At 43.0% G+C, this 20,053-nt stretch overlaps 1 protein-coding gene across 2 annotated transcripts in view; it reads right to left on the bottom strand.

Moving 5' to 3' along the window:
• FUT8 (fucosyltransferase 8) overlaps positions 1 to 16,257 on the bottom strand; it is a 108,102-nt gene extending 91,845 nt beyond the window's left edge. Inside the window, exon 1 of one of the 2 annotated variants that reach the window (XM_048484399.1) lies at positions 15,980 to 16,257. The gene's annotated coding sequence lies outside the window, so the exon portion shown is untranslated. The remainder of the gene's footprint in view (positions 1 to 15,979) is intronic. The other variant, XM_048484398.1, reaches the window with a different exon arrangement.
• Between the last annotated feature and the right edge of the window lie 3,796 nt (positions 16,258 to 20,053).

The following is a 20,053-nucleotide window of genomic DNA, read 5'->3' as shown; positions in this document are numbered from 1 at the left end:
TAAGCAGCACATAAAACAATAAAAATGATGTACATTTAAATCCTGATAAGAATGGGGGGGGGGCGGGGCGGCAGCGGGGCTTTACTTAAAGTGTAGGAAAACCTGCCAAGTAGGACTGATACCAGGAACATAACAAAGCCTTCAGCCATTTAACACAGTATGACTCAGCTTGCAGTTCCTCATCTTAGCCACTTGGGGCCACTATGATACCACACTTTCACACAGTTGTGTGCGCATACATATTTGTGTATCTGCGTGTGTGCACCTCCCCTCCTTAAGATGATGCCACATGCTTGTTTATTCTAAAACTCAATATCTCATAATTACTTTAACATCCAGTACCAGCTTGTCATCAGAGCTTCTGCTGTAGGCACATCAGTTTACCAACATCCATCATCTACTCCAGATACGTCAACTTACTCTGGCCCTTTACCTTTGATATAAGTCAAGCAGTCGGTTTTGATCTTTTAAAGCCCTTCAAATATTAAGATCAGACTTTAACACACTGGTTACTTTTAATTCATCTCAATTAAACATCTGAAAGTATTAGCCTAAGTACCCAGAAGAGACTTCAAAAACTATAGAAAATGGGATTTTTTTCTCCCTTGAAATTCAGAATACACAGTTCTGAAAAAACAGCAAGGCCAAGCACATCAGGAATGAAATTCTTGTCTCCAGAAGTTCCATCTTCTCACCGCAGATGAGAGAAGAAAAGTGCTAGCACATAGCAGCCATGTCAGGAAGAGTCATAATAGAGTTATAATGCCCACAGCTTTCCCATGACAGATATCTAGAGGGAAAGGACTGATGACAAGAATGAAACAACCAAGTAGAGTAGAGTATAAATACACATTATACAATATTTATGATGATAGTCAGCAATATTCTGTTCTCCTGCATACAGAAGGCCTTCTCAATCATTTATGTTAATAAGAATGTCAAAGAGGTAATAACCAGGTGATAATTAATTCCGCTAAATCTAAAACTAAATCAGTGTACTTTAAAATGCTTTACCTGCTTCCTGAAAACAGGAAATTGAATTTGCATGGACCTTTAGGGAGAAAACACTACCTACCTTTGATCCAGATGTGAGTTTATATGGCTTTCAAAACTAATGATTTGGATGGAATTTTTGTCAAACAAAATCCTTTTCCAAGCATAAACTGATATCCTAACACTTTGATGGAAATCTAATGCTTTGTGAATTAGAAGATTTTTGTTTAGAAATCATTATTTGAACATTTCATTTTATGACTTCAATGGTATGAAATCCTGGGATAAATTCTCTTACAGTGTTACACAGTAAAATGATTAATCAGAATAGATATTCATTGCCAAGACTGCAAACTTGCAAACATTTTCTCTGTCACTTGGCACAATACTGCCATTTCCATGAAATCAGGACATGCTACATTTACAAAACCAGCATAACAATTTACATGGTGGGGAAACAGGTGGGCTCCCTCCACTTCCAGCAGAAATAATTGTACACAATACTTCATACAATGATTCATGGTATCAATATACTAAATTGTACAGTCTTCCTTGTTTTTTAGAGGAAACAATATACAAAGACTGTCAGAGACATGGTATGAAGTATTCAGTTATCAGCCTACTTTTCCTAAGTAAGAGGTGGCCTTACAAGTTTCTGACTCCTTGTCTAGAAGATTAGGCACTTACAATTTTCCAGACAGAAAAATTCAAATTCTTGGGGAACATTGAAAAAACTCCAATGAATAATTTGTTCTTTGATCTGCTAAAAGTGTTAGGCAAGATGTTGCTCACTCAAGGTTTCTAAGATCTGAGTACTATGAAGATTTAATGAAAAACTATTCACAGTATCAGATAATTAGATCATCGCTGCATATAGCTTAGATATAGTTTTCCAGAAGTTTATGGTCTGTACTCGTAGATACTCCATATGAGAGATTATAGAGAAAAACACTCCCAAAACCTCCCACAATAATTGCAAATAAACAAGTCTGTTTTCCTTCACAGGTCCCCATAGAGAATGCAAAATAGATCAATACCCATGGCAAGCGTGCAATTTAGCAGGCAGCTACAGGTCTCTCCAACTGCTTTCTAAGAGAAATGGGGTATGGACTAACATGGGGGTTACTGATGATTCTCTCATAACCCCCTAGCAACTCATCCACTAATGAATGGCTTCTTTCATATTTAAATATATTTAAAATATTCCTAACCCACTTTCCTCCCAAACCAGGCCACAGAGTGGTGTACAGAAGATCTAAAATCAAAGTCCACTATATACAGATACCATAAGAAAAAGAGCCACAAACATCAACAGCAAAACCATATAATTATACTCTTCCCAGTGACCTCACAAAGAGCTTGATTCTGCAGAAATGAAGGGAGGGATGTTCCTCATAATCTCAGAAAAGTTGATCCAAAGTTCTAAAGCTACCATTTAAAAAAAAACAGACAGCAGGCATTGCATTCGTCCAGATATCAAAATGGTCACTGCACTATTAGTCCCTTGTGCAATTTCCCTCTCTATCTTGAGAAAACTACTGCCCATAAACAGAAAATGGGGGACACTGATATTTGAGTAAACAAAAGACCTTTAAAGTATGTAATAATATAATCAAGGAATGGTTGGTTCAATCTTGAGGAATTTCTTTACACAGCCCATTAAAAAAGCTCATGTTTTGAAAGTGACTGTACATTGTTTCATAACAAGACTCAGACCCCATGTAGGGGAAAGTGTGCCTGCAGCAGATGTTCTCATATACTAATGATCTAAACGCAACTTGCATATTCTTTCTTTCATGAAGTGCTAAGCAAACAAAAATGAAAAATGATCGGTTTCAGAAAAAGGAAGTTTCATTTTCTAATGATGCATTCCAGGTACTTTATCATTTCTTCATATAGCTAAGTGGAGTTAAGCTTCGGCAACAAACTCAGTATAGTGGATTGCATCTAAGCTTTTTATTTTCCTTTTCAATATGACTGATACAGATGATCAACATGATTAATACAGCATGATTGATACACAGGTGTCTTCAAAAAGTTCACTTGAATAGCTTTCATGTGGGCAGTTTAAATAACCATTTGAGGTAGAACTATGCAAGTAGCATCTCCCATGAAGTGTGCAAGACTAGATCATGTACTGATTTTAGAAAGATTGGTTCCATGTCTGAATTAAGGAAATGTCCTGCAATTCATGCATATTTTGGTTTGTGCTGGGGCGGATTTGATTTAAACCAAATCACAATTTAAATCACTAGTCAGGAAGACTAGATTTAAATCACCGTTTACTACATAAAAACTCTTTCTTGCTGGGATAACCTTAGTATTTACAACCAGTTGAAGGTTTCATGTTTAGAATAATAACTTTCACATTAGTTTTACAGTTATATCAAAAAATTACTGATTTGGTTATACTATTAGAAATACACAGATAGATGATTATGAAATTATTGCAAGGTGAACTATCTCCAGTTTCATTTGGGCCATCAGGCCTTGCAGTGTTTGCATTCTGCATGCATGCATGCCTTACCCGTGCATGGAGGAACTTCATAAAAAGATTCCCAAATGGGATTTCCTTTACACCCTGCTGCTATTATAGATTTTCTCCTCTAGGAGACAATAATATGATAAACCTCAGTTTATACATACAAAGATTCCAAGACTTGTGGAGTATTCTGCTGAAATGTTTTTTACTGCTCAGTCTTGGGGCTGATTCTGTGTACATAGATTTTCAAAGGAACAATGGGGAAAATTTCTTCTTCAATTCTGTGTTTATTTTATATCATTTTTGCGGCAAAGAAGAGGCATGTTATCTCTGCAAACACAAATTCACGGTTTTCAGAAGTGCAAAACCAAGCATCTGTGATGATATCTTCTAGTCTAGATAGAATAATTGCCCAAATTAATCTTACAGAAACCTCTGCAAGAGCATGAAATTATGAATGGATTGATGGAATTCATTTACCAAAAAATTTAAGCATCACGAATATACAGGCTCATGCTACATAATTGAAAACTAATCCTTATTTCATGAAGGACTATAATATATCGTAAACCGAAAACTATGGCCCTTTCCGCACGGGCCAAAAACGACGGCCTGGGGGCGGTAAAAACGCCGCCCCCAGGCCGCCGTTTGCAACGCAGCAGCGCCGACCTGACTGCGCTCCCCCTCCCCCAGGGCAGCGTCAGGCCGCCCTAAACAACAACCCTTTAAAGGGTTGTTGTTGAGGGGAAAGCGTCTTCCCGGCGGCGCGGTGCGAACCGCACCGCCGGGAACACGCTGTTTCCCCTTCCCTTTCCCATTTACCTCTCGTGTCGCCGTCCTGCTGGCCTCCTAAGTCCCTCCCTCGCTGTCCTCCGACCCCTGGAGGTCGGAGGGCAGCGTGGGCGGGGCTGAGGAGGCCCGCAGGACGGCGACACGAGCAGTAAATGGGAAAGGGAAGGGGGAAGAGGCGGCTCCATGCGGAGCCGCCTGCCGTCTGCCGGCCTCTCCAGAGGCCGTCCGCATGCCTGCATGCAAACGGCCTCCACCTCCATGCCGGCAGAATTCTTGCCGGCGTGGAGGCGCCTCGATGGCCGTGCGGAAACGGCCTATTTAAATTATCTGTAGATACTGGTTGTTGTGGGTTTTCCGGGCTCTGTGGCCGTGAACTGGTAGATCTTGTTCCTAACGTTTCGCCTGCATCTGTGGCTGGCATCTTCAGAGGTGTATCACAGAGAGATACACCTCTGTGATATACTTCTGAAGATGCCAGCAACAGATGCAGGCGAAACATTAGGAACAAGATCTACCAGACCATGGCCATACAGTCAGAAAAAACCAAAACAACCAGTTGAATCTGGCCGTGAAAGCCTTCGACAATATCTGAAGATAGATTTTTTCCTCAAATAAAATTTTATTTTTAAACTAAAAATTCCAATTTAAAGTTAAAAATCTGATTTTTTAAAAAAAATATTGATTTTTATCCACTGTGGTTTGTACTGGAATGCTCTCATCTTTGCCCATCATGTAGGGGGATGGGTTTAAACTATACTTACATATAGACAGATTTTGAGAGCAGAGACTTACGTTTATTGTTTCATTTATTTGCAAAACTATGCAGTGGTATAGTGGTTAAGAGTGGTGGACTTTAATCTGCAGAACCAGGTTTGGTCCCCCACTTCTTCACATGCAGCTTGCTGGGTGACTTTGGGCTAGTCACAGTCCTCTCAGAACTCTCTCAGACCCACTCTGAGGTGATCCCTCTCAACTTGTTTCTCTGTTTTCTTCCTGCTAGCTAGCAAACAGTCCCTCAAAGCCTCTGTGCCTATACAGAATGCAAGCCCAGGAGTTATCCTTTGAGCTGCAAATTCTCCGTTGATATTTTCACTGACCTATCCACTACGCCTGAAAAACCTTTCACCGCCCACTGTCAATGTATACTTGAAGACAAGATTTTGTTTTAAAGTTGCACCATTTTACAACTACATAAGAACATTTATCACTTTGTTGTCCAATTTGAAGATCTCTCTGCAGTCATCTGGAGTTTTTAACTATCCTGAATCATCAAGTCTGAATCAGTAATTTAGTAATGGTTCCCACCTTGTCCATCTTACATTTGTGTATACTGTACCATATTTTAAACTAAAACAATTAAAAGGCTGTTAAAATTGGGTGAGGAGGGAAATCAAACAGCATATTATTATATTCAAAGTATCCTGCTAGGTTCCTTCCTATCACTGAAAAAAAGGAAAACACCAGTCTAGAACAAAGTGTTACAATCATAAAGTAAGCAACTTTGAAATAATATAATGTACATCACTTTTTAAAAGATATCAGAATAAGAGATTTATATATGAACACATCACCCGTCATCAGCCTATCCATGTAATGCTGGCCAGAGACGCAGCTGGGCCAAACTGCGCCCGGTGCACATGCTACATTTTCCGCCCCCCCCTCCCCATGCCCCCCGGCGCCCCCTTCCCCTTTCCCACACTTACCTTAGTGGCTCAGTTCCTTTCCTTTTTCAAAACTTTTTCAGGCTGCAAAAGGCCTGTTCTCAGTAAAAACTGCCTGAGGAAGTATACTTCCCAGGAGACCTTGTGAGCCCCGAGGTCTCCTGGGAACTGTAGTTCCTCAGGCCGTTTTTACTGAGAACAGGCCTTTTGCAGCTGAAAAAGTTTTGAAAAAAGGAAAGGAACTAAGCCACTAAGGCAGGGGTCGGGAACCCGCGGCTCGCGAGCCACATGCGGCTCTTCCGCCGCTGTTCTGCGGCTCCATGAGCCAAGCCGCGGGGCCCATCTTCACCCGCCCTGCAAGGAGCAGGGCGGGCGCTTCACTTGCCCGGCGGCCGGCCAGGCCGAGCCGCCGGGACCCTCTTCGCCCGCCCTGCAAGGAGCAGGGCGGGCGCTTCACTCGCCCGGCGACCGGCCAGGCCGAGCCGCCGGAACCCTCTTCGCCCGCCTTGCAAGAAGCAGGGCAGGCGCTTCACTCGCCCGGCGGCCGGCCAGGCCAAGCCGCCGGAACCCTCTTTGCCCACCGGCCGGCCAGGTCAGGCCGCGGGGACCAGCACCCGCCCTGCTCCTTGCAGGCGCCCTCGCCAGTGACGGCCGAATCGAGCCGCCGGGACCCTCTTACGCCCGCCCTGCAAGGGAGCAGGTGAGTACAGCTTCAGCTGCCAGCCGGCCGAAGATCGAGCGCCCGGGCCATCACGCCACCCTGCAGGTGGGGAAGTGTGGCGGTGGGGAGTGGCGATGGAGTCAGGCGGGGGGGGCGGGGAGGGTGAGCCAAATGGCTCTTTGAGGGGGAAAGGTTCCCGACCCCTGCACTAAGGTAAGTGTGAGAAGGGAGGTGGGGGGCCGCCGGGGGGGCACCAGGGGGGCGGGGGGCGCCGCAGGTGGGAAGGGGTCTGGGGTGATTTTTGTACCCCCCAGGCATGCGCCCGGTGCATGGCACACACACCCACCTCCTTGTAGCTCCGTGACTGATGCTGGCTTATTTATCTTGCAAGAGTTATGCAGATTCTAATATCTGGAAGAAACTAAAAATAAGCCTCTGCGCTGCAGCCAGGATGTATGGATTAAATTAGCTAGAGCTCATTGTTCTTTCCTTCCTATGTGGAATCTGCCTATGTACCACAACCCACTATTTGCAGTAATGGTTCCATGCAGGTGTCAGATAGCACCCCTGACATCAAATGGGGCTATGGTCTCTGCAGTGGTAATGTGCTTCCCAGTCTTGTGGCTCCCTGCCGCCTTTGTGCTTTGTAACCTGTAGTATGTAGATTGTGTCCAAGTGCCAGTTGGGTGAGAACCCTCTCTGTCAGCTTGAGAATGACGGATTGTCACCTTCTTGCTTTGTAATGCTTTACTTTGATGTTCCAGGGGACGGAAGGGAGGGGACACCTTTGGGGCATTAGAAGGGTGCTAGAAAAGCCAGGATTTAGAATTGGCTTCTTCTAGGCCATGCTGCTGTCTGCCAACAAAGATTTCTGATCACAATAGTTGAATTCGATATTGGTCCAGATCCAGGGTTTTACAGCAGTTACTTCTCCTTTTGGGAAACAGAACTATGCCACAAAACTGTTAAATTATATCAATAGCTTTTAACTATATGGGACCAAGATCTCCATCTTTCTCTGGAATAGAGAAGTGCCAAAAGTAGAACTCAGTACCACTGCTACCAAGTACCAACTCAGGATAAATATATCTGCATATAGAAGGTTCGGCAACAATGTATTGCTAGGTGTCATCAGCATATTGATTTTATCTGTGAAATTGCGTGCAATAAAGCATGACACTGTGCTTCTGGAGTTATTAGGCATTAATCCCTGAACAATTTTAAACAGTCCCAACAGATAATATTCACTGGACCTAAGGATGACAGAAAAGAATACTTTTCTTTGATGCTGTCACTTCATGATCTACATTCTTAACTTTTGCTTCCCTTCCCTTCTCCTTCCTTCTTCCTCCTCCCTTCCTAGTCTCTCCCTTCGCCTTCCACTTTTTCTTTCCCTTTGAAATAGAAACTGAAATGGAGAAAGGAATGGGTCAAACTTCTGTGTTTTTTGAAATTTTTGACCATTTGATTGTAAATTACATAACTGTTTTATTTATTATGCATTTATTACTGATAGTGAGCATCTGTTGGGTGAAGTAAGTTATATAGAGCCTGACCTTGGCTGGGGTAGGGCGGGATAAAAAAACTAAATAACGGAGAAGTAAAGATCTCTTCACGTTTCCGTCAAACCACTGTGGCATGTTTACTCACAAACTGGGCAAAAAGCAGCTAATTGCCCTATATTGCAGGAGGGAGAAGAAAAGATCATAAGTAAATGGGTCATAAACTGTACCAAAGCATCAGAGGAAAACTGAAAGTTTCACTGAGATCTGAGCTCTCACTAATCAGATAGCAAGACAGGCACATGTGCTAATAACATAGCGCACATCTATTTGCAGTTCTCTCTTAAGTACTAGGTATGTTTGCAATTCTGCTGTACAAACTAAGGTATTTATATATTTTAAATTTTATATTGCTAAGTAAGTTATAAACGATGAGTTTTATGTGGTTAAAGCAGTAAAATAAGGTTTAACAATACAGTAAGTATTATATATATATTTCAATTTTTTCCCAAATTTTCCATTTTCTCTCACCCCCCCTACCCCCAAAAAAACCTGAGGGAATTTTTTTTCCCTATTACCAGAAATGTTACATCTCTAGTAAAGGAGATCTTAGATTGAGTGATTTGCTATAGCAGTCAACCGCAACTGGTTTATCCAGTGTGAACATAGTTCAGCTGTAAATGATAGTTGTAGTGCAATTATAGTGCAATATCCAGCAATGTCTCAATGCAGTCACAGTTCATGATGTTGTTTTTGCATGGAGATGGATGCTAAGCACAAATGAGAATGTGACATGACACTTGGGAATTTCTTCTGTACTTGTTTTTACAGTATATTTGCTACCATATGGCCTCAATGTTTAACACAAACTGCCCTTTACAGACTATTACTGAGGTCAGACTGATAAGAAAATACTTGGCAGTTTAATTTCATTTATTAACGTAACAAAACATAGTCAAAGCTTCAAAGTCTTTCATGGGAAGTCATCTGATTTTTTTTCCCAATTAGGGTGATTTCTCATTCTCCCCAAAATGTCCAGTCACTATATTCTGGAGATGAAGCCATAACTTAGAAACTGATCTGTGTTTTATTACCTCCATTAAAGAAACAAACTCAAATTTGAATCCAGTCAACTGAAACCTTGAACGATATTTTACATCCAAAAATTCCTTTAAAAAGCAAACTGCAACTGACAAAAATTGCTCACTTCAACAAAACAGACCAAGTAAGATTCTTGGAAGTTCCCCTGCAAAATTTTGAAATAATAATCCTTCATTGCTGAGGACTGCCTTCCTGAGGACTCTCCGACTATATATGTGATGCCAACAAGAAAATGTTTCGAACATTTTCAAATCTGAACAATCCTAGTTAATCATGTGCAGTCTGATCTTATCCCCTAACTTGGATGGCCCAGACTAGCTTAATCTCATCAGATCTCAGATCCTCAGCAGGGTCAGCCCTGGTTAGTAGTTAGGTGGAAGACCACCAAAGAATACCAGGGTCATTATGTAGAGAAAGGCAATGGCAAACCACCACTGTTAGCCTCTTGCCTAGAAACCCTACTAACTTGCCATATGTTGGCTGTACTTTACAGAGAGAGAGAGAGAGACAGAGACAGAGAGACAGAGACTGGTCTTATGCATACTTACTCAGAAGTCCAATGGAGGTAAATGAGATACACTCCAAGAAAATATGAACAGAACTGTAAAATTAGCAGGGTCACCGTAAGTTGGAAGCTACTTTCATGGCACTTAGCATACATACAATTTGACATTTGAACCAAGCCACTGTTTCCCTCATGGTACAATCAACAAATCTAACAGTTAGACTAAGCCTCCACATTCCTTTCAAACCTCAGCTCTTCTCTTGCTACCACTGCCTTTTATCATTGGAGAGACAAGGGGAAACTAATGTGCCATCAAGAATAAATCCAACGTGTCTGACAATTCATGAGGATTCACCAAGGCATAGCTTACATCTAATTTTGAGTTGCTACCACCAGTCAACAATAAAATTACCTAAATGACTAAACTAGAAACTCTATTGCTATTCCCTGCTTGAGAATATTTAAAACTTTCTAATCAGCTACAGGACCAGTATGCCAAATCTTGTACAGTTGGGCCACTTCCCCACACAGTGATTTCTAAATGCTGCTTTAAACTGTTTTGCACGTAGTAAGTAAACATAAAAGCACATCTTTCTCTTTGCATTCTATTATGCAGAGACCCCAGAGGAGCACAGTGCATGAACATTTTTGTGCAGGCAGAAACTTCGCTGACAGCAGACACGCAAGAGACTGCATAACATAATCCATAGTGTGGGGGGGTTGTGTGCAGAGAAGGAAAAAAGATCAAGACAAAAAGGAGATTAACAGTGCCGTCCAAAGAATACTTTCCTAGGACAAAGCACCATTGATGTGACCTGAGTAAGATCTTGAGCAGACCTGCTTAGAATTGATGTCACTTTATTCTCAGACCTCATTTGTATTGTGATGATAACTACAATATACCCCGTTTTCCATTACAACTACCTTCACCTTAACTAACAGCTGAGTTTTAGTTATTACAAATGGGACCTAAAAGACATGCAGGGGGATCCCATCCTTTCCTCCTTTTGCTTCCTTGCCTGCAGTAAAGATGCATCTTACCCAGACAGTGCTCCTCTGCTTGGTGAGGGGGGATTTAACTGTCCTCGCTGTTAAAAAAAACTGTTTTTTTCAGCAAATCGGAGAGTTTCCCAAGGTTTGTTAAAAAAAAACCTTCTGAATAAGAAAAACTTCTGAATAACTCTGTCCACAGATGGGCCATGTTGAAAATTAATTATATTGATTAGTAGATTTACACAAACAACAATTCTAACAAGATGTGGCATTATGCAAAGATAAAGTAGCTTAACGGTCAAGCATTTAATATGAGGAACTATCAGTACCTGCCCGCAAGCCAATCAAGAGGATGCTATCTTCAACAAAGCATTTTTATTCTAGGGCAAGTATATACAGTATAGACTGGTAAGACTTTTCCCATGGAAGAAAAAGAGAAACCACCACATAGCAGAACACTGGAGAAAACCTTGGAAGGCCTATGTATTGTCGAAGGCCTGTTCAGCCCACAGACTTTTCATTAGGTATTCTATGGATTTCACACAGAATACACCGTAAAACACTTCTCTGCATAACAAAATATTGAGACATAATTGTGATTTGAGAGCTCTGAACTACTTTTTACAAAATATTTTCAGGTTATGGTAGGCTCTTCACTGAGACAAACTTTTACAATGTTCAATTTTCAACATTTTGAAAAGGCAAATTTTCGGTCAAACAGATTGCTTTGATTTTAAAAATGTTCAAAAATGTATTTTACCATGCTGTATTTTACCATGCTATTTCTCATTATGCATAGGTGTCAAACTCGCGGCCCTCCAGATGTTATGGATACAGTTCCCATCATCCTCTGCCAGCATCATGCTGGCAGGGGATGATGGGAACTGTAGTCCATAACATCTGGAGAGGCTGCGGTTGAGCACAGATCCAATAAGATGAATCAATTTTGAAAGGCCATAGTCATGGAAGTCAACAGGAACCCCAGTGCAGCATAGTCACCACTAATAAAGAGTCAATGCCAACTCTATTTTCAGTATGGCAACTTCCATAAAGCAGTATTACAATTCAGCACATTATTTAGAACAGCATGAAAAAACAGAATCATGTGTAGTTAGGCAAGATGTTGATGCAAGACACTGACTTTATTAAGTGTTGCAATGATGTCACATGAGCCAGAATAGCAAATCACGTAAGTCAATCACTGTCACCAACATGCCATTAACTGAACATATACTCAAATGACAATGATACTGTACTTTCATGAAGGCTTCTAAGATTAAAATTAAAAATTTACAAATGCAAATATTGATAACAGCCAAACAGAGAGAAGCACACACTGGGAAAAAAGTGATATATTTTGGGAGCAAACATAAGCAGTACTACTTAGGAGCAAGTCCCATGTTATTTGGTGGGATTTATTCCCATGGAAAAAAATGTTTTAGGTCTCAGACAGTTTCAGACAATTTTTGCACACTTATATTTTGCATCATCCAACCAGTTTAAGTTAAAAAAATTATACATGTGTATTCAAGTTTAAGCAGACTGGCTCCATTATGCTCAGAAACCCTACCAGTGCAGGCCCAAATGCAATTACACCCTTTAAATCCCTTGAAGTCAATGGACTTTGAAGGGTATAACTCTGTTTAGGACTTCACTTAAGGCCCCGTCTGGGGGATGGGTCAAAAGAGCTTGGGGAAGCAGTGTGGCCTTGCACCCACATATTTGCCACCTCCACCAGGTAAGGAGCACCCACGTATTTGCCACCTCCACCAGCTGCTCCTCAGTTCCACAGCAGCGAAACCCAGAAGTCCGGGCCATTGCAAAGGCCACCACACGGGGGGGAGCAGGCCAGGGCATTCCCAGGGTAAAGCCAACATTAGTTGGCTCCAACCAGGGTTTGGGGCTGGGACAATGGTGCTGGGCCATCAGACATACACCACCTAAATCCATCTAGCCCTATGGAAAGTTTGCCCTGCCTCCCCATGCGGCCAGAAAGCCCTCTGGAGGTGGCAGGGTGGCACAACAGCGGTCCTGTCCCCAGCCTTCTTGGGCTTTGGATGGGGCTATTAGTCAACTGAAGTCCAAGCACCACAACTTCACCAGGTTATGGATCAAACTGCAAATTCCATTCTAACATTTCTTAAATTACAGCTATTTATGTTGTATGGGTTTCTCAATCACAAAATACAGTGCAATATTTTTTAAACCCATAAACTGTGATTTGATATGTCAACACACACACATACACCCAGCTCACTATCTGCAAGATGCTGAAGTACATATTCTTCAATAAACTAAAGTGTCTATATAATATAGTACTGTACAAAAAAACCCTTTATTTTACCCTCAAGCAATTAACATCATATCATAACCAAACCAGTCACAGACCTGTAAACTTTGAAAATTCTAACATAATTTTTATTTTGCTTCAGCACTAGCTCCCCCTCCAGACCAACTCAACATTGTAATTGTCTTTCTATTATACTACCAAGCAACACAAGTCACAAATTTTGACATTATTTCAAAACTTTAAATTATATAGCTAGGCATCAGGACAAAAACTCCTTTTCAAAGAAAAATAAATGTAACATTTTGTATGGAGTTGTATCATGCATGTTTACAATACACTGCATACACTGTTTAGACGCACCATTCTGTACTCACACCAATTCTAGGTTGGTTTTATCACTGAACAAATGCCTATTCAATACTATAAACTAACCTGCTTGCCTGTAATCTTAACCTAGTGATCATAACCCAATAAAAGATTAAAGAATCAAGAAATCATCTACACAGATAACCAATCCCTGGTTTTGGTAATTGTTAAGTAATCCAGTTGGTTGTTGAATACAGTAAACCCTAATTCGTCACATGAACCAACCTATATTTCATCTCACCAACGTGCAACAGTCTAACGCAATAGTAACAATGCATCTTAATTTATTAACTGTGTGAAGCTGTGACAATTAACATGGTATAGCAGTTAAAGTGTCCGACTCGGTCCTGGGAAACCCAGGTTCAAATCCCCACTCACCCTATAGAAGCTTGCCAGTCACATACTCTCAGTCACATACTCTCAGTCCTGACCCTGGCTCGTATTTGGATGGGAGACTTCTGAAGAATATCAAGGTGATGCAGAGGCCGGCAATGGCAAACCACCTCCAAATGTATCTTGCCATAAAAACCCAAGGGGTCGCCATAAGACTGGACAACACAAAAACAAATCTGAAATACCTCATCTCAAGTCAAGTGCCAAATTTAACCACCTATTGTATCCACTTCCAATAAGTGCCTGCATATGTAAACAGTGAACATTAAAGGCTTTCCAAGCTTTAGATGTAAAGGCTTCCCTTTTGCATTACATTTATATGTACATCTGCACAATATAAGCAAGCACTATTTTTGTACATTTTAAGTCTGTATAAATGAACAAGTCTGTTAGTCATAATTAAGTCACATCAATTATTCAAGCTTCTGACACATTAAGCAATTCTCTTACGAGCAACCATATACGTAATACACATATTTTTTCCCTAATAGACTGAAGAGCAATTTTCTTAACTTTTATCTTCTAATAAAAGGCAATCTTTTAAAAAATTAGAGGGAAATAAATCTGATATAATATATCCTTGAATTTGTAGATATTTCAAACAATTTAAATTGCAACTCTCAAACATGAATGCATGTTCTTCTAAGTTCAAGACACTACACTTTCTTTGAAGAAAAGGATGTAAATATCTAAAGTTACATCTGCAGGTCCTATAATGCAACAGTTTAACTAGTCACTTCAAATATAAGATTCCAAATACATGGGAAATAGAATATTTTAAACCATATAAGCACTTTTAAATGGCTAGGATGTGATGCTCAAATACCTCCATCATCCTCCATTAATGCCAGCTACTTCAAAGATCACTTCAAAGTCAAACCATCAATAGCCAAGTTTCAAATGCATGGTTAAATAAATAAATATTTACGGTCCAAGGTCTACAAGAAATGGTAGAAGGTGCACAATACAACACGCCCTTCCAAAAGAAGTAGCATTGTATTCACAGTTCACCTGAAGAGCTCCACAAGAAGAGCAGAAAGAAATGGAGTGCTGAACTGTATGGTGAAAGTCTTTATAGACTGCCAATATGTCCATACCCACAAATGTCTTAACAGGGATCATCCTTGAATGTCTGGAAAGCATATAACATATCTGTGTGTAACAACATTAGCATGGTATTTGTCACCATTTTTCAGCATACTTTGGTTTCACACTGTGACAGAACAGTTTAACCTTAAAAACTAAACTAAATGTTTTTAAAAGGTACTGCAAGGGCAACAAATATATGAGATTGAAAAGACCATGCTCATTTCGTTGGCACATGGACATGCAAAACAGTTTAGTGTAATCTGTGATAACCAATTTCTATTTGCTGTGGATGTTTAACTGATCATGTTAACTGGTCCCCTGAAATGAGACCTGATGTCTGACACGCTTGACACATCATTCTGAAAGTATGTGCAACTACAACCTTTGCTAGTTACCAGCTCGCTCCCTGACTCAAAAGAAAAGTTTAAAACAGCACTTCTGAATCCCCAAGGTGAAGGGGGATAGGGAGTTTGACTACAGACCAGGAACCACGATGGTAGGTCTGTCTCCCCAAGGCACGTTCGCTGCCCATCCGATCCCCATGCCCTCCACCCTCGCCCATTCCGCCGACTGCATCCCCCACCCTGGTTTCTGCACACTGGCGGCTAGCTGCTCCTGCTGCATGTTTGCTCAGCTCCCCATGATTCTCGCGGCGCCTCCGTGCACGATGCTCGGGGCTTTGCCTTTTCTTCTTCTCATCCGCCTCGCGGCCACTTCCTTCCCCCTCAGCACCCACATAGCAACGGCGTTGTCGCCACTGCTGCTGCCCCAGCAAGCGAGCCAGGCTGCCAGCCAACCTGAAGCACCCTCAATCCCATCTTGGCGAGCCCAGGCCCCAGGCAGCAGGAGAGCATGCCCGTCTCTCTCTCGGAGCACTTCGTTCCAGGAGCCACCAAAGAAGCTCCAAAGCCAGGCAGTCTCCGCACCGAGAGGTGCTCGCTCGCTCTCTCCTTCCTCCTCCTCCTCCCACCCTGTCCCCCGAGTCAGCAATTGCAGCTGCTGCCGCACCAGGCCCGCGAGGAGGAGGGATGAGTGGAAGCTAGAAGCGGAGCCCCCCCCCGCCCGCGCTGAGCATCCCCTCCAGAGCCACGAGCGCCCCACAGACACCCCCTCCCCCTCCGCGCACACAAACACACACAACCTCGCCTTACCGCGATTCGGCGCCGCCCGCAAGGTCCGCTTGGTTTGTGGCCACCTCTCCCGACGCCGGCTCCCCTCTGAAGAGACGCGCCGAGGGAGAAGGATATGACTGGTGAGGAAAGGCTGAGGGAGGTGGGAGAGGAACAGACGGAAACAGGAACCCGCCGCCACCGCTGTTTAACGGAGCTTCCAGCAAACCGAAGGAGCGCGAGACACTGACAGAGCCTAGAAGGAGGGGGCGCGAGAGGGTGCTCGCTCCCGCGCGCGCGCGCCGAACGACAAGGGGAGGAGAAGTAAGCCGAGCTGAGGAACTGAGCGGAAAAACGAGGGCGCGCCGATTGGGGCGGAGCGCCCTCGGCGGCTCAAAGACAGAGTAGGGAGCCAAAGGGGGCGTGGCGTCAACGCGCGTGCTAGGAGGGAGGCAGCCAATGAAAGGCGACTGCTGTGGAAGCTCCACGCGGGTGGAACTTCAGCCTCTGAGGCAACGGCGGCAGAGCGCCGGCGGCACGCAAGCCAAGTGAACCGTCGCCGCCGCTCCTTAAGCACCGCCTTCTTTTAAACGTTGTAGGGAAGATGAGCCGAGTCCGGGAGTGCCCACGGTGGCAGCGCGAGTTGGGGAGGGCCGCCCTGTCCGCTGGCAACTCAGATAGCGGCGGAGCTCCGGCCCTGTCCTCAGTGCTCTGCTACCTCTGACGCGGGAGCGAGTTGCGCCGCCGCGGTAACCGTGGTTGTGGAGCGATTCCCGCGCTCCACGGTGTGCATCTCGCTGGAAGTGCCGCCGTTGAAACCGGGGAGTAAAGTACATCCAACGACACAAGCGAACATAAGGAAATAATGGATTCGAGACAGCCAGTCCTAAGATATTATGCACTGGATAAAAACAAGTGCATTTTTTATCAGAGCGACGATCCCCTCCCCCGTGGTCATCTTTTTTCCAAATGCGGGACTGTGTCAGTGATGTTAAATTCAACAATTGTTTACCGAGACAATGAAATGAAATAAGCTGCTTTTCCTTCACGCGACGTAGCTTCTTCGGGCTACTGCCATTGTTTCTTGAGAACAAGGTCGTGAGAGAGAGAGGGAATGGTACTGCAGTTTAGCCATAAGTCTACCATATGGAAGAATGGGGACAATTCTACGTAGCCACAGCGGTGTGGAAGTAATTTCCCGGAAATTATTTCCCCATGGTGTGATCTTCTGCTGCTATGATAATACGTTTTCGAGTAACCACGTGGCTGAGACCCATAATATGTTGCATGGGGAAAATACCACATAATTAACTGCCCCCAGGTGATTCCTCCATCTCATCATGACTAGAACAACATGGAATCATAGTACTGAAAAACAACCGAATCATTACTGCAGTATGTATTAGAATTAAGATTTAGGATGGATTGAATACAAGTGCCTATGCTCAGAAGGTCTTGAGTAAGGAACAGGTTATGCATTATGCTTTATGAGCTAGCCTGCCCATTAAACATTTGTCTGGGGTGGACTATATGTTCCAGCTGGGACTATTTCTCCAGTTTCTATCTCTGTTGCACTAAAAATGCTCTAGCCTAGATCAGAGGCTACTGTCATATTAATTTGAGTTCAAAAATGCCTAGATCAGCACCTAACTCTTAAAGACCTAACAAAGTCTCTGCCCAGAAATATGGTCAGTGGCCAATTGGTTCTTGTGGTTCAATTGTGATTCTAAAAAGTTAAAAGCATGCTATCAACTCACAAAAAATCCATAGCCAACATTTTAGCTCCTGGTCCACAATCGTGAACAATCTTTCCCCAATATAATAAAAACCACAGTATTTTCTGGCAGTGTTGTTTGGAATGTCTTTTCATGCAGTTTAATGTTAATTTCCCTAGATCTGCATTCCCTAGATCTGCTCCATCTCCATCTCCAGCTTTTCTTTTTCTCTTTTCTGTCTGGCTTTCAACCTGAGCATGAGACTAAGGGTGACACTTTTGGCCTTGATTAATTATCTCTGTTTAAAGACGAATAACAATTGCATGCTGTTGATCCTGTCAGCTGTTTAAATTAAGGGGTAGTGGAATAGCTTTAAGACCATAGTTGTATCTAGGGGCACTTCCACACATGCAGAATAATGCACTTTTAATACACTTTGCATCTGTGCGAAATAGCAAAATCTACTTGCAAACAATGTGAAAGTGCATTGAAAATTGATTGAAATTGCATTATTCTGCATGCGCAAAAGTGCCCTAAGAGATTGCTCACAGTTGGTTCCATTGATGCCTGGCTAGAAATCTACTGGATGGTGGTGGGTGACTGCTCATCATCTTCCTGAGATTTCCCTGTCCTACTGGGCTTCAGCTTCTATTCAGTCAGTATTTGAAACTGCTAAGCAGGGACGAATCTAGGCAAACTGGAGCCCGGGGACAAAATCTGAGTTTGGTGCCCCCCCACCCCAGGTATGGATGACCACCCTCCCCCACAACGACCAAACAATGATTTTTTGCACCAGCTCACAAAACATCTCCCACCACCAGCAAAACATACATGGCTTTCTCCCCACCAACTCTCTTTCCTAATTGTGTCCTCACACCAACCCTATGAGGTAGGTTGTTAGCCTCAGAAAGAGCTCCAAGCCAGTGCAAGTGGGAATTAACTTTTAAGCATGTAAATCTCTCACAAGTCACCCCCCATCTGAAGGTTTACCAAGCAAACATCAGCATCCTCTCTGACAAATCACCTCCTACCCCCAGCAAAACAGGCATGGCTCTCTCCCCACCACTTTCCTAATTGTGTCCTCACACCAACCCTGTGAGGTAGGCTGCTAGCCTGAGAAACAGCTCCAAGCCAGTGCAAGGGGAATTAACTTTTAAGCATGTAAACCTCTCACAAGTCACCCCCATCTGAAGGTTTACCAAGCAAACGTCAGCATCATCTTCAGTTCTGCTGCTGCTTCTGGGCTCCCTGCTCAGCTTGCCTTTTCCTGTACCTGCCCCGGGGAGAAGGCTTCTGAGAAATGCCACACTTAATTTAAGGCGAATAAGGCATGCTGGGTTAGAGGGAGGGGAGGCGGAGCTCCCCAGTCCTGTTCCTGGGAGCCCAGTGGGACTTCTCCCCCGCCCCCTGGACACTCCAGGCCACCGTACAGAGTGGGCGGGGCTACGACAGGCACTGGGAGCAGTCTGCTGCTTCAGTGCCTGCTTTCTAGGGCTTGCTCAATCCCTTGCTCTGTAGGAGGATGTTTTGGCGCCCCCCATGTGACCTCAATCGATGTGCCCGGGGACAAGGGGTACCCCATGTCCCTAGGCAGGAACGCCAGTGCTGCTAAGATCATTAAAAGGATGATGTGACGTGTCATTAATATACTGATGAAGCAAAGTGATGAATCTCTTCATTCTACACACATTCTGTGGTCTCAATCTGCAGCCAATTGCTATTGGTTGGGGGCTAAATGCAGGCAATTCCTGACAGACTAGAAGTGGCTTATAGTTGGTGTGTCATGAAACTTGGAGGATTTGGGATTCCCCTTAAGGGTTTTTACTCTTGTTCAAAACACTGGGATGTTTTTTTTTATCAAGAAAAGGCAATCTTTGGCTCATGAAAATATCAAGTCTTTCTAAAGAGACAATGTGGTAACTCCGCATAATAAATGGGATATGACTTTGCTGTGGTGAAGTTTAAAACGCTGCATTCAAGCAATGAAGAAGGGAACTGTTCAACTCACATGGAATATTTTTTAAGAATAAAAATGTAGAAAGCATTTGTAAACTGGTTAGGGTTGCATTGTATACTAAACTTTTCTACTTTGGTTGCTCATTTCTGAAGGGCTTGCTGACATTTCTCATGCTTGACTAGCATAACAATTTCAACTTGTGGAAGGAGGAGAATTTAATTATAGTTAATAGTGTCACAGGCATTGTCCAATAGGTGCAAATGATCTATAGGGAACCACATTCAAAAGAAAAGTCATAAAAATCAAGGAACATGAAAGACACTGAAGACTTTGCCAACCTGAGAAATCTGCAGTGGCTGAACATATACTAACTGAAACAGCACACACAATCTTATTTGAAGAAACAAAAGTGCTTGACAGGTCCAGCCATTACTTTATCAGATT

This window comes from Sphaerodactylus townsendi, linkage group LG02, assembly GCF_021028975.2.
Source record: "Sphaerodactylus townsendi isolate TG3544 linkage group LG02, MPM_Stown_v2.3, whole genome shotgun sequence".
Lineage (NCBI taxonomy): Eukaryota > Metazoa > Chordata > Lepidosauria > Squamata > Sphaerodactylidae > Sphaerodactylus > Sphaerodactylus townsendi.
Note: the sequence above shows the minus strand (reverse complement) of the source record. Positions and strands in the feature narration are given on the sequence as shown.